Genomic DNA, 17,509 nt, shown 5'->3' on the forward strand with positions numbered 1-17,509 from the left:
AAGTTGGGATTTTACTAGGTTCTTCTTCTTGTCAAAAATCTGATTTTGGGGTACTAGTATTTTGATACTGCTGCTTATGGATAGAAGAATTCATTCACAGATGTTGTTTTTCTTCACATTCTGTAATGGTTGGTTGATTCTGCAGTTGTGAACTCATTCTACCTTATTGCAATCTGTGTTGATTGGGTTTCTTACAAGATGCCCCTATGTGGTTGTCTATCTTGCATGTGAGGTGGTATTCAGTTAGTCTTAAGTTTCGTCTTCTCAAATTGGTAGTGCTTCATCACCAGTGATTCCACATTTTGAGATTTATTTGGTTTACAATTTTCAGTTGTTGAAATTGTTGTTTGAAGGCTGGTTGCCTGATTGTTATGATTTATGAATAGTTACAGTATACTGTATTGTGGGATTTTACTATACTCATTGCATTATGATCAAGCTGCAAGTTCTGGTTATTGACAAGTGATGCTATAATTCTTGAAGGGTTTCTAATGATTATTCTTGAAGGGTCTCTAATGATTTGCAGTTTTCTGAGTTAAGAGGTGTTCAATGGGAATTGTACTGGGTTATGACAGGCTCATAGTCTGTGAAATCATAGTGGGCATCTTTATTTTTCAGCAGTCAGCTTGAATTATTCTTCTTTTTAGGTATTCTGCAATTTCAGGTCTTGTTATTCTTTTTTAACTGCAGGGTTGCAATATTTGCAAAATTGTGTTTCCTGCAACAAGTTTTGCTTGTAGTGCTTGCAAGTCAGTGCAGGTGGTAGTGCAACAAGTTTGGTAAATGTTGTATATGCAGCGTGGTTCAATACTTTCACCAGGTCTTACCTGTTACCAGCGGAAGGCATTATTGCTGGAGTTATGATGGGAGTTTCTTTCATTGTAGAGATAATTTAGCTTTAAATGTGGCTGCAGCAGCAGGTGTCATTGTTCATGGTATGAAGAGATAATATGGAAGAATCGACAGATATTTGTTGGTAGATATGGCTTGGGTTTAAGATTATTGCAGGCAACTGAGGCAAGATTAGAAAATGGACATTATCAAGATATTCAGTGGATTATTTCTGTATTGCCTAGGAATTATCTTGAACAGAAGATGTTCCTGAAGTGTACTGAAGGACAGATTGAAATTGTTGGAGAGCCTGACAACAGGACAACATAGACAAAGTTGAGTGTGCTGAATAAAGATGCTGTTGAATTGAGCAAGGACTCGAATGGTCACCATGTGATTCAACATTGCTTGAAGACTTTCTCAAATGAAGAGAATAAATGTCTTTTCCGTGCTTCAGTTAGCCACTGTGTTGGCATTGCCAGAGCTGCACGGGGTGTTGTGTGTTTTGCATCAATTTGATGTTTACATAAAACAGGTGTACATCTGCGAGATCACTTTGTTGGTGCAGTTAACACAAATTGCACTGGTTCTAGCACAAAATCCATTTGTTGGTTCTGCAGCATGTAGTGACACTGAGAATAAAGAAGTTCACAAAGGCTCTAGCGAAGAATCTTAAAGAACATTTGGTGGGGAAGTTTCTGAACATTTGGTGGCGAAGAATCCTTGTTACCTATTCACTATTTTCACTATTTTTTTTTTTTTTTGGATTCAGAAGAATGAATATATTAGATTTTTAAGTAAAAGCATCCAACATTTCCTTGCTGATTAATGAGTTAAACGTCAGAAGGTAAAGAGTTCTGAAACAAGTTCTCTCAATTCTCTCTCTCTGTTAATCTATCAGCTACTCTGTTATTCTACCTATTGGAATAAATGCAGCACCAGTTATCCTTTCCAGACAAAGAGATTTATATCAGGCATGACTCCTTGATTCCTCCAATCTGATTTAAACACACAACATGAGAAATGAAAGCTCCTTGTGCAGCTTAAAACTTCCTTCACATCCATGCATTCAGCTTGCTCAGCCTCTTCTTCCTCATCTAATTCTCCATGAGTGAATTTTCCTTTTGCTCAATGCAAATTCCTGCGGAATTACACACAATTAGTCCAACGCCAGCAATATCAGTCAGTTTATCATACGAGGCATCCATATTTATTTTTAACCACTCCTTAGCAGGAGGAATCCCTTGAAGTCCTGCACACCTGCCACCACATCAGTATTTGTATGCACAGAGTATCAGATTGGTTACCTAATCACCGAAGAAGCTTAGGCATGGTCGTATTCATCAATATATTGGCTACTATGCCATAAACTTTTTCACTTGGGTGTACTGCATCAAAAAATACATATTTGCTCGGGTCGGTACAAGTTAACGGATTTCCCGCTTTGCACAAAACCGCAAACTCAATTGTCCCAGTTCCGCAACATCCTTCCTCTACGTTCTCAAATCCTTCATAGTTCCCCATGCACAGTTCATTAAGGAAAAACAAACTCAGCAGTGCTTTAAATTGTTATCTCTATGACTACATTGGTCTAAAGATTGGTTGAAACATAAAAACCAGAATTTACCATATTGATCCGGATTTTGAATGATATGTAGAAGAGGATGGTAGATATCTGCATACACCAATTTGATCCCCTTGAGCTCTTTATTCAAACTCGCCATCAAATTTTGTAACCTGACATTAAAGTCTTTACTAGCTCTGTTTAACTCTTCCAAACTCGGTATTACAGAAATGTGATTCAAAGATCTTGCTATTGGTAGGCAACCACAAGGAGGAAGCCCGGCTAATGATAATTTTCTAGCATCCAAATTATAAAGCTCAATAAGGAAATTTCTCGCAATACCAAGGAGAAAATTCTCATATTCATCTATGGTAAAATGGGATGATCGTCCGGGAATTGTGAAGTAATTCTCGATGAAATCGTTCGTTCCAGTGCTGATAAAGTATAACGATTCTCTTGCTGCCTTCACTGCGCCATCCTTCCCAAGAAAGGATGTTAACTTCTCCAGGTATTCTTTGAAGTATTCCAATTCTTTAGATAGAGGTATCACTGACTGCGTGCAAAAGAGACGGGTAATTCCATAAGAATAATCATATATATGTATATGCAAGAGTGAACTAAATTGATGAACTTACTAACACTTTTGAAGTTGCAACATCATAACCAGTTGCAGCTGATGCAAAGGTAACTCCGGTAACAAAATCTTCAATACCAAAAGCTGGATCCAGATATGCAGGTATGGAATATTTGATCCCTAACATCTCTGCTAGGAAATCAGTGGCCAACCGGCCGTTGCAAAACCGTCCAGTGGGTTTCCCACCTTCAAAAATCTTGTCCGTATGGTAGAAAGTTACTTCTTACCAATGTTGGAATTTGATTGTTATTACCTGCATCAACTGTGGAGTCTCCGAACACGATAAGTCCAGGAATGTTATTTGTTCCCATGATCCGCAGAGCTGAAAAATACAAGCATGTTAAGAACACATAGTAGTAGCCCATAGTGAGTTGTCATGGCTTATTACAAATCGAATAATGCCGATGCCTTGTATAGGAAAAGTCTAAAACTGTCTTATATGTGAAAAGTGAAAAGTACAAAATTATCACATCTGTTAAAATGAGGCCTCCTCTACTGTAATTTAGAGTGAACCTTGTTGCATGCTTTGACTGACATTCAACTGCCACGGGGTCGGGGACCTCCATTTCAAGAAGTCGATCAGTTTATAGTTGGATTATTGGTGTGGAGTTATCTCAAACGTTTATAATTTTAAGGGTAATGTCGCCATCATTTGTAGTACCGTAAACTGGCCCGAAATTAACCACACAGTGAACTACCAAGATGTGAATCTGTGGTTAAAAATCCTTCTTTTGGCAAGTACCAGAAAATAAAGTAGATGACATTCATTTATTTGACACAATAAATAGTTGAGTTACTTGAAAATGAAAAATGAACCAGCTACAGACTAGGTCAGGTTGACGCCAAAGCTTCAGGGAGATGCAAGAGGGAGGAGAGAGCAAGCATCTGGCTTTAAAATGGTTGGACAATGGGTTAGATCCGCCATAGTGATGCTTTGCAAATTGAGTAGCATGAAGAATCCATACGCTTCTGCAGCAAGCGGGTTGTTTGGCACATCCTTGAAATACTGTTTCTACCATTTACACCATCATTTCTTGGGCGAAAAACAACAACATAACATATTTCCATTGGTTAGATGTTGCTATATAATGAATGTTAATATGAATACGAGTTCATCAAAATTAATGTTATATCTTGTGTAAGAATCCTATTAGCTAGCTTACACACAAGAAATTAATATGGAGCTATAGCTAATTGAATGCATATACCTTGTGTAAGAATGGTATAGTTATTTGTTGCTTGTTTTGACCAAGCTTTCAGTCATTCAGTGCCAACCAAACCCCACCTACTGTGCTCGGCAGACTTTAAAACTATGCCCTATCAACAATCAAGTTCGGCGACGGTGGGGTTTAAATACCCCTTGAATATATTATTTCTTTGGGCCGGTTCCTATGGCAACTATCAAAAATCTCTATTTAACATGTTAGGTGGCCTAAGCGAGCCACTATGGGAAAAGTGTTCGCCCATTGAAATTCTACCGAGTGATCAAGAGTTGACCGTCAATGATAGAGTCTTGATCGCTGATTTTGTAATCTATGTTGCTTGACATAATTTCGCCAACGGTGGATTCTCTGCTGCATATAGTTAAGCACATCTCATCCAATTTTGCTTCACACTTTTTTTTTCTTTATCTTTCTTCTCCTTTTTCATCAAAAAAACAAAATATCGTTCTGAAAAAATCTCTCCAAATTCTTGTTCTACTAAAGTTTTCTTCAAAATGTATAATCCAAGAACAAAAAGAAATAGAAAAAAGTCAAAAGATCAATCGACGACCCAGAGAATTGATTAGACTATGACCAGAATAAAGAAAACGAGTTTCAAAATATTAGACAACAAGCTGGTCATGAAATGCTCCTATGCATATATCTAATCATCCAGAGCGAGTTAATCTAATCGCTCTAAGAGGTGGGTAGTTTGAGTTCCAAAAGGTGTTCAAGCATATTCCCCCGCTGTTGGAGGTAGAGTCTGAAAATATTTTTGGTGGCGTTTATATTTTGTAACACTTAGAAATCATAAGACTCAAATTGTTCAAGATTATTTACATTCAGTTTAGGTATATGTGATATTATGGATATACACAACACTTAATTATGAAAATATTGTTTATATGAATTACATCGTTAGAGTTGTACATACTGACGGAAATTAGATGTGAGGGAGATTTATTTCCATTTGAAAAATCAATGTGAGAGTCAGAAGGAAAATGAAAAGACTGGCTACAACTGCGGCAGAAGCAAACTCAGACTTTACAAAGCCAAAATCCCATGGATTATGAGTGTCTAGTTGAAAAGTTTCTTAAAGCGTTATGCTAAGATTGCGAATAACAACAGGATAGCGGATATAAAATTTTTGTTCCCTAAATATTACGAGGAGCTCGAACGTGTTTGTGCTGTGGAAAATAAGTCAATGTCTATTTCCAAATTCTAGCTCAGTGACATTATTTGGTATTCTCAAATCGTTATTTAGAAGATTTAGTGCAAGCACCAACATATGACCAGTGGTTTGCAATTTTATCTGAACTTTACATAACCCTTGGTGAATGCTCGAGTTCCAAAAAAAAAACTTGAATGATTTTTGGGGAGTATTGGAGGTAAGAACCACAATTTATTTCCATAATTTATTTATTATCTGAAATAATGAGGGTACCAAGTACACCATGATCTTTTCTTATCAACCTACTACAAACACACCTTATATAATCTTATATAAACAAAAACCGTTAAAAGATTACTTCAACAAGATGTACACTTTGTAAATAGCTTAAGTTCGTAACCGAACCAATCTCTGGGATCGCACCAAGTGTTTGATTTACGTACAATGCTATTACTTTAACTATAACTATAACAATAATTATAATATTGTGGAAAGTAAAGGAAATGAACACAACAAGATTTTGTTAACGAGGAAAATTGCAAGGCATGATACCCCAAGCACCTAGCCCAGTTTTGAATACTCTCGGAAACCAGTATATAAATTGACTACTGCAACTTCGTATATTTGATACCAAGTAAACTACTCCTAGTTACTCAGTTCCTTCAGTATCCCTGCGCCTATAACTAATCTGGTCTACACACGTAGGTCCCAAGATAGATTCCATTATCTGAAGTTGCAACTCAACTCATTTTGATGATAATCAATTCGAGAACTACTTAGGGATTACAAAAGTTTTAAAGGAGGCCAGAGCTAGGTCTAGACTACCCCTGGTTCCTTCCACTGAAGGTGATCCTCCGTCACTTTATCTATTTATCATATGTGTGGAGATTTTTTTCTCCTGGTTTCTCCTACACTCCGTGACTAACCATCTCATCCATGACATCAAAATTAGTAAAGAAACTCCTATAATATCCCACCTTTTCTTCACTGACAATTGCCTTGTATTTTGCAAAGCTACTCATAATAAAGCTGAAAAAAATTATATATGTTTATACTTAATGATTTTTCAGCTTGCTCAGGTCAAGTCATTAACCTGCAGAAGTCTAGTTGTTTCCTCAATTAAAATTGTCATCATCTACTCTCTGTGTCGCTTAGAGCATCTCGAAAGGTCAAAGTCATCTCGAATGCAAGGGGTCAAGGTCTTATTAACACCTTTTTTTAAGGGTCATTGGTAAACCGATTTTTTTTTTTTACCTAAAGTTCATCTCTAATCTCTAAGCTAATTTAACACTTTTTATTTAAATTTAGAGACAAACTGATGATGGATACTTAAAGCCCCAAGATCATGACGAAAGTCTAATCTAGACTTTCTCCTTTACCCCACTTAGCCATGTCATCTTTCTTTAAGACCTTCTCCACCAAATTTTCATCTCCAATGCAAGGTAAATGAAAAATCTTTTTATTACCTTGACCCTTGCATTGTAGAAGAAATTTTGGTAGAAAAGGTCTTAAAGAAGGATGACATGGCTAAATTGGAGTAAAGGAGAATATCTAGATTAGACTTTCTTCGTGACATTGGGTCTTAAGTCCACCTCATCCTAAAATCAAATAAAGTTAATTAAATAAGACCTTGAAAAGTGTTAATAGAAGACCTCCACCTAACATTAGCTTGATCCGTTGTATTGGAAATGCTCTTAATGTATATGTAAATATTTCAAAAACAAAGTACCATCGGAAGAGAAATACTTAAGCATCCTTCTCTTCATTGGTAGGTCCAAAACTGATGCATTTGGTCATTTGATAGATTTAGTAAATCAAGTGGATAAAAAAAGTTGCAAATGGAAAAGAAACAACTTACTTAAGCTGGTAGGTCTGTTTTTTGTGAGTAATGTCCTTATTAGAAGTAACCCATTTATCACATGAATGCTTTTTTGATTCTTGACAACGTAATTAAGAGGATGGAAAAGTCCCAGAGAGACTTTTGGTTGGAAAAATGACTTTATCAAGATATGCAGTTACTTATTTTTTGTATTGCCTACTTATGTTAGACCCTTAGGGAATTATATTTTAATAAGATGTTCCTTGTGTGTACTGCAGGAGAGATTGAAATTGTTGGAAAGCTTGACAACAGGACAACATAGACCGAAGTTACGAGTGTGAAGACATTTTTAGAGCTGTAGTGGGTGTTGTGTTTTCTAGCAATGTGATGCGAACGTAAAACAAAAGGACATCTGCAAGACCACTTTGTTGGTGAAATGACACAAAATGCTCTGGTTCTAGCGCAAAATTCATATGCCAACTTTATTACGCAGTATGTAGTGGCACCGAGAATGAAAAAGATCACAAAGGCTGTAGTGAAAGAATCTTGAAGGGCATTTTGAGACCTTATCGACCAATGAGTTTAGCAGCAAACCAGTTCTGGTGGGGATTTTTATGAATGAATATGATGATGAATTTGACATTGCGTTCGTCGTTCTGATGCTTCTTCAAGATCAATATGACAACTTTATGGTCCACCAAACCAGTTCTCTTGCTACTTGTAAGGATTCGATACCTACTAGTACAACTGTTGTTATTTCTAGTCTCGATGTTGGTGACCACTGTCGCTTTGTTGAGGCACTCTAATTCATCACTATGTTTCATTTTACAACTCCTTCCAGGGAAGTCTTCCTATAGTTTGGTTGTTTCTTCCTCACAATGTTTCTGGCACATAACATTGTTAGAAGATATTATGTCACTGCTTAGGTTAGTTTACTCTTCTGTTAGAGTTAGTTATTGTCTTATCTTTTCCGTTAGGTTTTTGTGAAACATTTTTCCCTAGCATCTGCTATAAATGCTGAGGTGAAACTCTTGTAATGTGAAGACTTAACAATCATTTATTGAAATGATATCTTTCATGGTATCAATACCTTATATTTTCGATCCACAACAACTTGTTAATTAGTTATTGAAGACTAATTAATTATTTTCTAAAGTTAATCGTGGTTATTTAGGGAAGGGGTTTCCTAAACCGGTTAGAATTCTTGGTGGCAAAATTTGTAACCTATATAAATAGGTAGTTAGGCCTTGTAGAATTTGTGCATTGTGTAGAAAACGATTAAGAGATCAGTGAGAGATTTCTTGTATAGCTTTGAGGTCTAAAGCTAGGGTTTCGTTGTGAGAGCATATTGGTGAGGAACAAGAGACAAGGTTATCGTCTCGGGTAATTGTTGCGGTGTAACCAAGGGTTTGCTGGGATTCACACGACATTGTAATCGTTTTTCTTCATAGTGGATTTGAGTTGGTGCGGCTCGAAGTGGACGTAGACAATATATACAAGTTGTATGTATTGGTCGAACCACTATAAATCTTGTGTCTTGTGAGTTGATTTATCTTTCTCGTATTATTATAGTTGTTTGTGCTTGGTTTACTTATTATTCATCATAATATCTCAAGATCCGTTATTCCGCGGTTGTCAGTGATTCCCTAAGAAAATCCTGACAACTGGTATCAGAGCTCGGGTTAAAGCTTTAGGGTTTATCGTAGTACGATTGGAGTGAGAGTTATGGGTGATAATAACATGAGAAAGACCTTGCTGATCCATTGGGTGGAGTTGCGAAAAAGGGAGCACGCAAAGACGATGAATGGAATACTCTTGATCGCAAGTGTGTAGCCGTGATCCCTAGATGCCTAACGTAGGAAGTCTACAATAACGTACAAGAGGAAACTAGTACGAAGAATCTTATGGATAAACTTGAAAAGTTGTATCAAAAGTCATCAGTCTCGGGAAAGATTATGTTGTGTGAACAATTATTTATCTGAAGATGCAAGAAGGCGAAGCGATTTCAGCATATCTTGGGAAGTTTAAATCAATTATTTCTCAGCTATCAAAAGTTAGTATTACTTTTGATGATGAAGTTCAAGCTTTACGGTTGTTGTCGTCATTACCAAAGAGTTGGGAGACTGCAAGGACAACCATAAGCAATTCTGCAGGGAGCGAGAAGTTGAAGCTTGATGATGTGCAGCAAAGGTTGATCACTGAAGAGGAGAGAAGAATAGAATAAGGTTATGTTTCTAGTTCTTCAAGCTCGGCCTTAAGTATGCATGATGAAGATAGAGGCAAGAGTTCAAATAGGAACAACAACAACAAATCCAGATGGAAGTCTAGGGGGGATCTCAATCTCGACCTAGAGGTGTTGTTGAGTGTTGGGCGTGTAAGAAAGTAGGACACTTCAAGGGCGATTGTCCGGAAAACAAAGGTGTTAATAATGGTGGAAACAAAGGTAATCAAGAAGAGGTCAATGTAGTTGCAGCTGCGGAACCGGTGAAGGTCCTTGTTGATAACAAGAAGATGATTACGGAAGGTTTTCTACTACTCTCTGAGGACAAGCAAGATGAGTCTTGGATTATAGACTCGGGAGCTTCTTTCCATGCAACGAGTGATAAGAGTATTATGATCTCTTATAAATAAGGATACTATGGCCAAGTATTCTTGGGTGACGGTGAAGCATGCGACATCATCGGTTTGGGTGATGTGATATTGAAAGTCAATGGTTCGACATGGTAATTGAAGGATGTACGACACGTTCCAAATTTGAAGAAGAACTTGGTGTCTGTGGGCCAAGTTTGTGATGATGACTGTGAAGTTGTGTTAACGAAACACAATTGGAAAGTAAAGAAAGGGGCTATGGTGTTAGCTCGTGGAGTTAGAGTCGGTACTCTATACCGGACTTCAGATGGAACTACTTTAGAAGTGGCTAGTAGTGGTGAAGACACTAACTTATGGCATAGAAGATTAGGTCACATGAGTGAGAAGAACATGAAGATTCTATGTTCGGGAGGATATCTACCTAAGGTGAAGTCTGTTGATATGAGTTTTTGTGAAGACTGTGTTCTTGGAAAGCAAAAACGAGTTAGTTTCAGCAGAGGAGGAAGATACTTGAGAAGTGCAAAACTTGATTTGGTTCACACGGATGTATGAGGACCAATTGATGTTGCATCTCACAGCGGGTTCCAGTATTATGTCACCTTTATTGATGATCACTCAAGGAAGGTGTGACTTTACTTCATGAAGAATAAGTTCAAGGTGTATGAAGTGTTTAAGAAGTGGAAAGCTTTGGTTGAAATAGAAACTAGTCTGAAGTTGAAGTGTCTAAGGTTAGACAACGGTGATGAGTATGACAAAACAAAATTCTTACAGTTATGTGCTACAAATGGAATTCGTTTGGAGAGGACAGTTCCAAGGACACCACAGGAGAATGGAGTAGCAAAACGTATGAATTGGACATTGAATGCATGTGCAAGGTGCATGAGGTTGCAGTCTGGTTTGCCCGAGACCTTCTGGGCACATGCAACAGAGACGGATGCTTATCTAATTAACAGGACACCTAGTAGTCCATTAGATATGAAGATACCAGAGGAGGTTTGGACTGGAAAAAAGGTAAATCTTTCCTATTTGAAAGTTTTTGGGTGTGTTGGTTATGTTCATCTTAGTCCCGGTGAGAGATCTAAGATAGGTTCTCAAGCAAAGAAGTGTATATTCCTTGGTTATGAAATTGACGCTTTTGGGTATAAACTTTGGGACTATGAGGGTCACAAATTTATTAGAAGTAGAGATGTTACTTTTAATGAGAATGAGCTGTACAAGGACAGGAATACAACACAAGTTGAAGATGTCAGGTCAAGCAACGTCGATAAGGAGTTGTATATCGATATTGATGATGTTTCTGGAAGAAGTATGGAACAAGAAGAGCATGATGTTGCTGATGGCAGAGAAGTACAAGTTGGAGAGACTTATACTGCAGTGGGAGTTATTCCTACAGTTTCACAAGAAGTACGAAGATCGTCAAGAAATCCTAAACCAAACCCAAGGTATGCTTTGGATTATCTATTACTTACGGATGGAGGCGAATCTGAAGATATTAAGGAAGCATTAGCGGCTGATGATTCAGGCAAGTGGAAACTTGCTATGGAGGATGAGATAAATTCACTTGATGAGAATGGCACTTGGGTGTTAGTAAAAATTACCAAGAGGTAAGAAGGCGATGCATAACAAGTGGGTTTATCGGATGAAATCTGAAGCAAATGGAGAAATTTGCAACAAGGCGAGGTTGCTTGTGAAAGGTTTCTAGCAAAAACCTGGTGTTGATTACAACGAGATATTTTCTCCAGTTGTGAAGATGACTACTATTCGAGTATTGTTAAGTCTAGTGGCTTCTGAATATCTCTACCTTGAACAGTTGGATGTAAAGACAACTTTTCTTCATGGTGACCTATATGAAGAAATTTACATGAAGCATCCAGAAGGATTTATAGTAAAAGGCAAGGAAGAGATGGTGTGCAAGCTAAAGAAGAGTTTGTATGGTTTAAAACAAGCCCCGAGACAGTGGTACAAGAAGTTTGATAACTTCACGCATAGAAGTGGTTACTCACGGTGTAATGCAGATCATTGTTGTTACTTCAAAAGGAATGATTCTGACTACATCATATTAGTACTGTATGTGGATGATATGTTGGTTGCCGTAACATCTCTACAAGAAGTTGAGAATTTGAAGAAACAATTAGCAAGTGATTTTGATATGAAAGATCTTGGTGAAGCAAAGCAGATTCTTGGTATGAGGATCATAAGAGACAGAGCTAAGGGTGTACTTATGCTTAGTTAGGCTGAATATATTGAACGAGTGTTGAAAAGGTTCAATATGGAGAATGCTAAACCAGTTAGTTCTCCACTTGGAAGTCAAATTCGTCTTTCAAATATGCAGTGTGCGAAGACAGATGAAAAGGATTACATGTCTAACGTACCATATTCTTCCGCTATTGGGATTCTAATGTATGTTATGGTGTGCACGAGACCGTATATTGCACATGCAGTGGGAGTAGTGAATAGATATGCAAGCAACCCAGGAAAACAACATTGGGAAGCTGTGAAGTAGATTATCAGGTATTTGAGAGGTAACACAAACTTACCATTGTGCTATGGAAAAGGTGGTTCTATTTTGAGGAGTTATGTGGATGCAGACTTCGCAGGTGATGTAGATAAAAGGCGAAGTACGACCGGTTATGTTTATACTATGGGGTCAGCTGCAGTGAGTTGGAACTCAAGGTTACAGAAAACTTCTCGGGAATATTTTCATTGACTGCCGAGTAATGGGAAGATTTCCGTAAGTAATGAGGTGTTATTCTTGTACGTGTCGAGTATAAATAAGAGGCTGGAGTATCAGATAAGGGTATGGAGAGTTTGGGGAGTAGTTGAGAGTATCACAGAATCAGGAAACCAGAGTTGCAGAGAACTTCCATTGTTGCTGCTGTGAAGAGCACGAAGAACATAAGACTGAAGAGAACTGTCGTTCTTCAACAGTGACAACAACAAGCCATGTGGGTCGAAAGCTACAGTATCAGTGGCATTCAGTTTCTATCTTTCTCTGTAACAGTGGGTTTGTAACATTTTAAATGTGTTGCAAATTCCTGGTTTATTTGATATCTCTTGTTTTCATAATTTGTAAGCATCTTTGAGCAATGAGATTATATTTTGAGCGTGTTTCCAACATGATGAGCTAGACCCCATTACTGGGACAGTGGAGGAAGCAACTTTTCATGATTGTGGTAAATGAATAAATTCTTTTATTGACTTTTTGCATAGATTTAATTGTTTCATGATTTCTATTAGTTACTTGTTATTTTGTCTGATGTCGCATGCTTAGTTTTAATTACTTTTGATGCGTCATGCTTACAACTTACAAATAATGTTTTATGAAATCTATTTTTGGCAAAGAATTAGAGTCACAACTTCTTTTGTTTGAGCTATATTGTCTAGAGTTAATGATTGAACCACAAGAATATGAAAAGTAGTGGAATCCTGAGTCCCAGCACCTCTCTTCAACCTGTGACAATATTTTGTATATATTTTTATTTTATTTAGTTAATTCTTAAAATCAATCTCACCAAGTCCGAGTGAACGACAATCCTATTTACCACTATATAAAATTCGATCAATTTTTGGCGCCACCGACGCAGACTTGTGTATAGATTTGTTTTTAGGTTTATTTTTGTTCTTTTTTTACGCCTTTTAGTATTTTTTTGTTTGCTTTCAGATTCAGAGCTAAGCTAGAGAAAAAGAAAAGGCAAGGCCAAAGAAGGAAATAAAAGAGAAATTCAAAAGGAGTGAAGAAGAAAATTTTGTTTTCCCTGTATATAGTTATTTCTTTTTATTTTTAGAAACTGTAATTAGAATTTTTATTTTTGTAATCTTTTATTTTTTTGGACACTTTTTGAATTTTATTTTTGGACATTGGACATTTTTTTTAAAACCCTAAGGAAGGGTTAGTTTAAATATAAACTGTTTGCAGAGAAGGACGACGATTACGATATTGCCTCGGCCCCTCGGATTCGTACACTGACATTGGAGTCGGTGGCCCGAGTCGACTTCAATGGTTCATCCCCCGTCTGGAACGGGAGGTAAGAATTCTAAACACCCACGAATCCCCTGTCAGCGGGTTTACTGGATGATTTCGTATGCATATATGTTGAGGACCTGAAATCGGATTTAATTTTCTAGTAAAGGGCAAGGCCTGGCCAAGTCAATATAAGGACTCGGATTTCATCACCGTTTCCTTCTTGCTCGACTTAGGAACACGTAACCTACGAGAACCTAAGCCTTAAAATTTGGACTAGAACGAGACCGATAGGGTAACGATCTTAATAGGAAAGTCGTTCGAAAAATATTGGTTGCTCTATTGAGCATACTTCGAAGTTCATGATGGTTTCTGTAAACTGAATACGCCTCCTTGTAATGCCGGTGAGGCCTTGGGTATCAAAGCTCCACTGAGCTTCCCTCGTCTCTATTCAACTTACTTTAACTCGGATTGATTCCAGAGAAGTTTGCTCAGATTGTAACGAATTCTTTTTCGAAAGAATAGAAGCCGGTCTAGAAACAATCTAAGTGGATCCATCATGCTTTTTGTTTGCTAGATAAAATAGGCTTGTTGTGGTCGAGTCAGTCTTCTTTGTGCTTGTTTAGAATTCCCTTGCAGTTAGTATGTCAAACTGGTATAACCAATACAATGATTATTCGACTGAGCAACATGAACATTATTCTTTTTATGACCATAGTGTGAATAGTGGTTGGGAACGCCAAACTTTTGAAGGTTATGGGTCATACCATGGTGAGCCCAATTACTATCCACACACCCACCGGTCATACGAGCAAAATTCTGATAATTCCTCTTTACTAGAGTCAACACGTAAATTAGCTGAGTCGACACGTAAGTTAGTAGAATTAAATAACTTAGTCATGGACGAAAGCAATGCAACGTGTGAACCTTCTTTCCTAATCAATATGACGAGGTTATAATTGGTAACACTACTTGTTTAGATAAGGTTCAACCATTTTCATGTTACTATAATGATGATTATGATGAGGATAGTGTTGATGAAGAATCAGACACATATAGGCATAGTGATCAGGAATTTGTTACTCCAATTGAGATTTACAATGGACGAGGATTATATATTATTTCTAGTTAAAATCCAAATAATTTTAATAATTATTCACCTATTCAAAAGGACGAGGATTTGACTATATGTATCCCCGTTTTAGACGACGTAGTATTTCCTTATTACAAAGCCAACGATGGTTTAGAGAAACAGGTATATTTTGAGTCTAGTGATTTAGAAACAATAGAATTAGAAAAACAATATGAACCCGTCGATATGAGTGAGGATGTACCTGACTTAGAAGAATCAATTGACCATTTTCAGGGATCTGATGATTTAGAAATTAGGGAGATTGTGACTAGTCTATCTAGAAACAATGAAAACTCTAAGTTTGGGGGTGATTATCACTTTCCTGGGGCCTTACCTTTAACTCTTAGAAAGTTCCCTCGTGTAGGACTTGACATTTGTGCCTCAACCATCTTACAAGATTATCTTCATACACTTTTTCCTGAACCTAGTTGTGTCCATAAGAGAGCTCAGTTGTTAGAAACCCATCCTCTGGTTGATGTGGTCAACCCAGGCTATTATACCAAGATTGATTTTGTTTTCCCACCAAAAACTTTTTTTCCAATTGTGGGAACATATGATTTTCAGATGTGTCGGTTATTAAGTTTTGAGACTAAACCTAATTACTTTAGGAGAATAGGTTCGACATATTTTCTTAAGAAAGACCACATCTTTCATTGTGGTCAGCTGTGTGAGTCAAATATGATTGACTTAGAGGATCCCCAATTATTCAAGCTTTTGTTATGCGCTTCTAAGTTCTTAGTTGAGTATTTCCAGACTCTTCAGCCTGATCTTCAGGATGCCTTTGAGGAAATCCAACCTACGAAAGCCTTTTATTTAAACCCTTTTATAGAGTCTGAACCTGAACCACAACTAGATGTAGTTGTCTTAAACAAGGGTATGTTCAGTATTTTTTTGGTCTGTTGCAGTTTCCTCTTCTTGTGGGTAATACTTTTTGATCCAGATGACCCACAGTTATTCCAGCTACTATTATATGATTCTACGAGGTGACTAATTCTTCCAATGTTTGGCTGAAGACTTTAAACTTAGCACTTCTTGGGAGGTAACCCATTTTCATGCGACACGGTAATATTCTTCCTTATTTCTTTTCCCTCAAGTGGTAATAGTTTCTCCTTGTTCATGTTTTTAATTTTATCTTTAGAACATCGAGGACAATGTTAGATTTAAGTTTGGGGGTAAGGGATAAACTTCTAGCATCACATAGTATCCGGTTAGCTAAGTTTACATACTGTTTCTCACCAAAAAGATAGAAATTGGAATTGCTAGGGATAACATTCTATTGAGACATTAGAGAAAAAGACATTGAGATATTTAAAATTCAGGAGAGAACTTGTTCCTTTTAGAGGGTAACCGTGATGGACCTAACCATCCATGACGGAAAGGAAAGAAGGTCAGAAGGAAATGCCAGAAAGACAAAGCAACCTCATAATGTAGTCTTAGTTACTGGATTACGACTCTCTTTCAGTAGAAACTTATCATCATCAACAAGCGGAGCGACATCAAAATCTATGAAGAAAGTTGAATACGTTTAAGGTTTAGAAGAAACAATAGAAAAGAATAATTCAAAAATCAAAGTTGAAGACTTAGAGCAAAGAAAATCAAACGATATAAGTTGTTGAAGTTCATGATGCCAAGACATTACAAGTTGTGAAGATCCAAGTTCTAAAGTCCTTCTATCATGGCCATGTAAATTTTTGTCTTGTTAATTTCTCTTCAAACAAAAAAAAAATGAAATGAAAAAAAATAAAAAATCATTTTAGATTTTTGTTCAATAAGGCCATAAGGAAGTAGAAATCTATAAGGAAGTTTCAAGCAAGAAATTAAGGAGAAAAGTTAAATTGTCAAGGTTTGAGAGTTTATCATCAACAGTTGAAGCCGAAGAAGACGTTGTTTCTACTGAGCACTATGAGAGAGTTTAAGAAAGATGCATATTGGTTGCTTCGTTAGTCCGCTTTCCATCTGGCACAAGATCTTTTCAGCACTGGTTCAACTCATCACACGTAATTAGTCCAGCTGTGTAGCAGATGTCCCTCTCATCTTTATCTCTCTCCTAATCTTATCCAGCTGTAAAGCGGATGCATCTTACAATGTTTATCTAGATGTGTGGCGAATGTCTCTTTATCTAGCAGTGTTGCGGATGTGTCTCCCCTATTCTTTGTTCAGCTTTAGAGATGGAACCTTTAATTTCTCTGGCATTCTAGTTACTTGGAGATAGGTTGAGAATATGTATGTCCTCATAGCTCTTTGGATACTTGTTACCAATTAGAAGTCATGGTTTTGTGGGCACACCTCTGGTAAACCCTCCCGAGATTAACTCGGTCGCTAGGGCCACCTAGCGAGTTAGGTTTTTATTTTCTAGATTAGTTTTGCTCGAGGACTAGCAAATAATAAGTTTGGGGGTATTTGATAGACACATTTATGTGTCTAATTTGTCCTCAGTATTCCGTATTTTTAGTACTCGATTTCGTACTTATTATGTTGTTTTATGTGTTTGTAGGTATTTTTGGGGAAATAAACATTTTTGGAAAATTCGGCTCGAAAAGTTGCTCGGGACACCCCCGGAGGACATTTGCTAAACGGACCCCCACTTTTGATAAGGGACACCCGCG

General features: G+C 37.2%; 1 pseudogene; it reads right to left on the bottom strand.

Annotated features, from left to right (window-relative positions):
- Window positions 1-1,928: 1,928 nt before the first annotated feature.
- LOC113352055 lies at window positions 1,929-3,595 on the bottom strand (annotated as a pseudogene).
- Window positions 3,596-17,509: the final 13,914 nt, after the last annotated feature.

Source organism: Papaver somniferum, chromosome 2 (assembly GCF_003573695.1).
Source record: "Papaver somniferum cultivar HN1 chromosome 2, ASM357369v1, whole genome shotgun sequence".
NCBI lineage: Eukaryota > Viridiplantae > Streptophyta > Magnoliopsida > Ranunculales > Papaveraceae > Papaver > Papaver somniferum.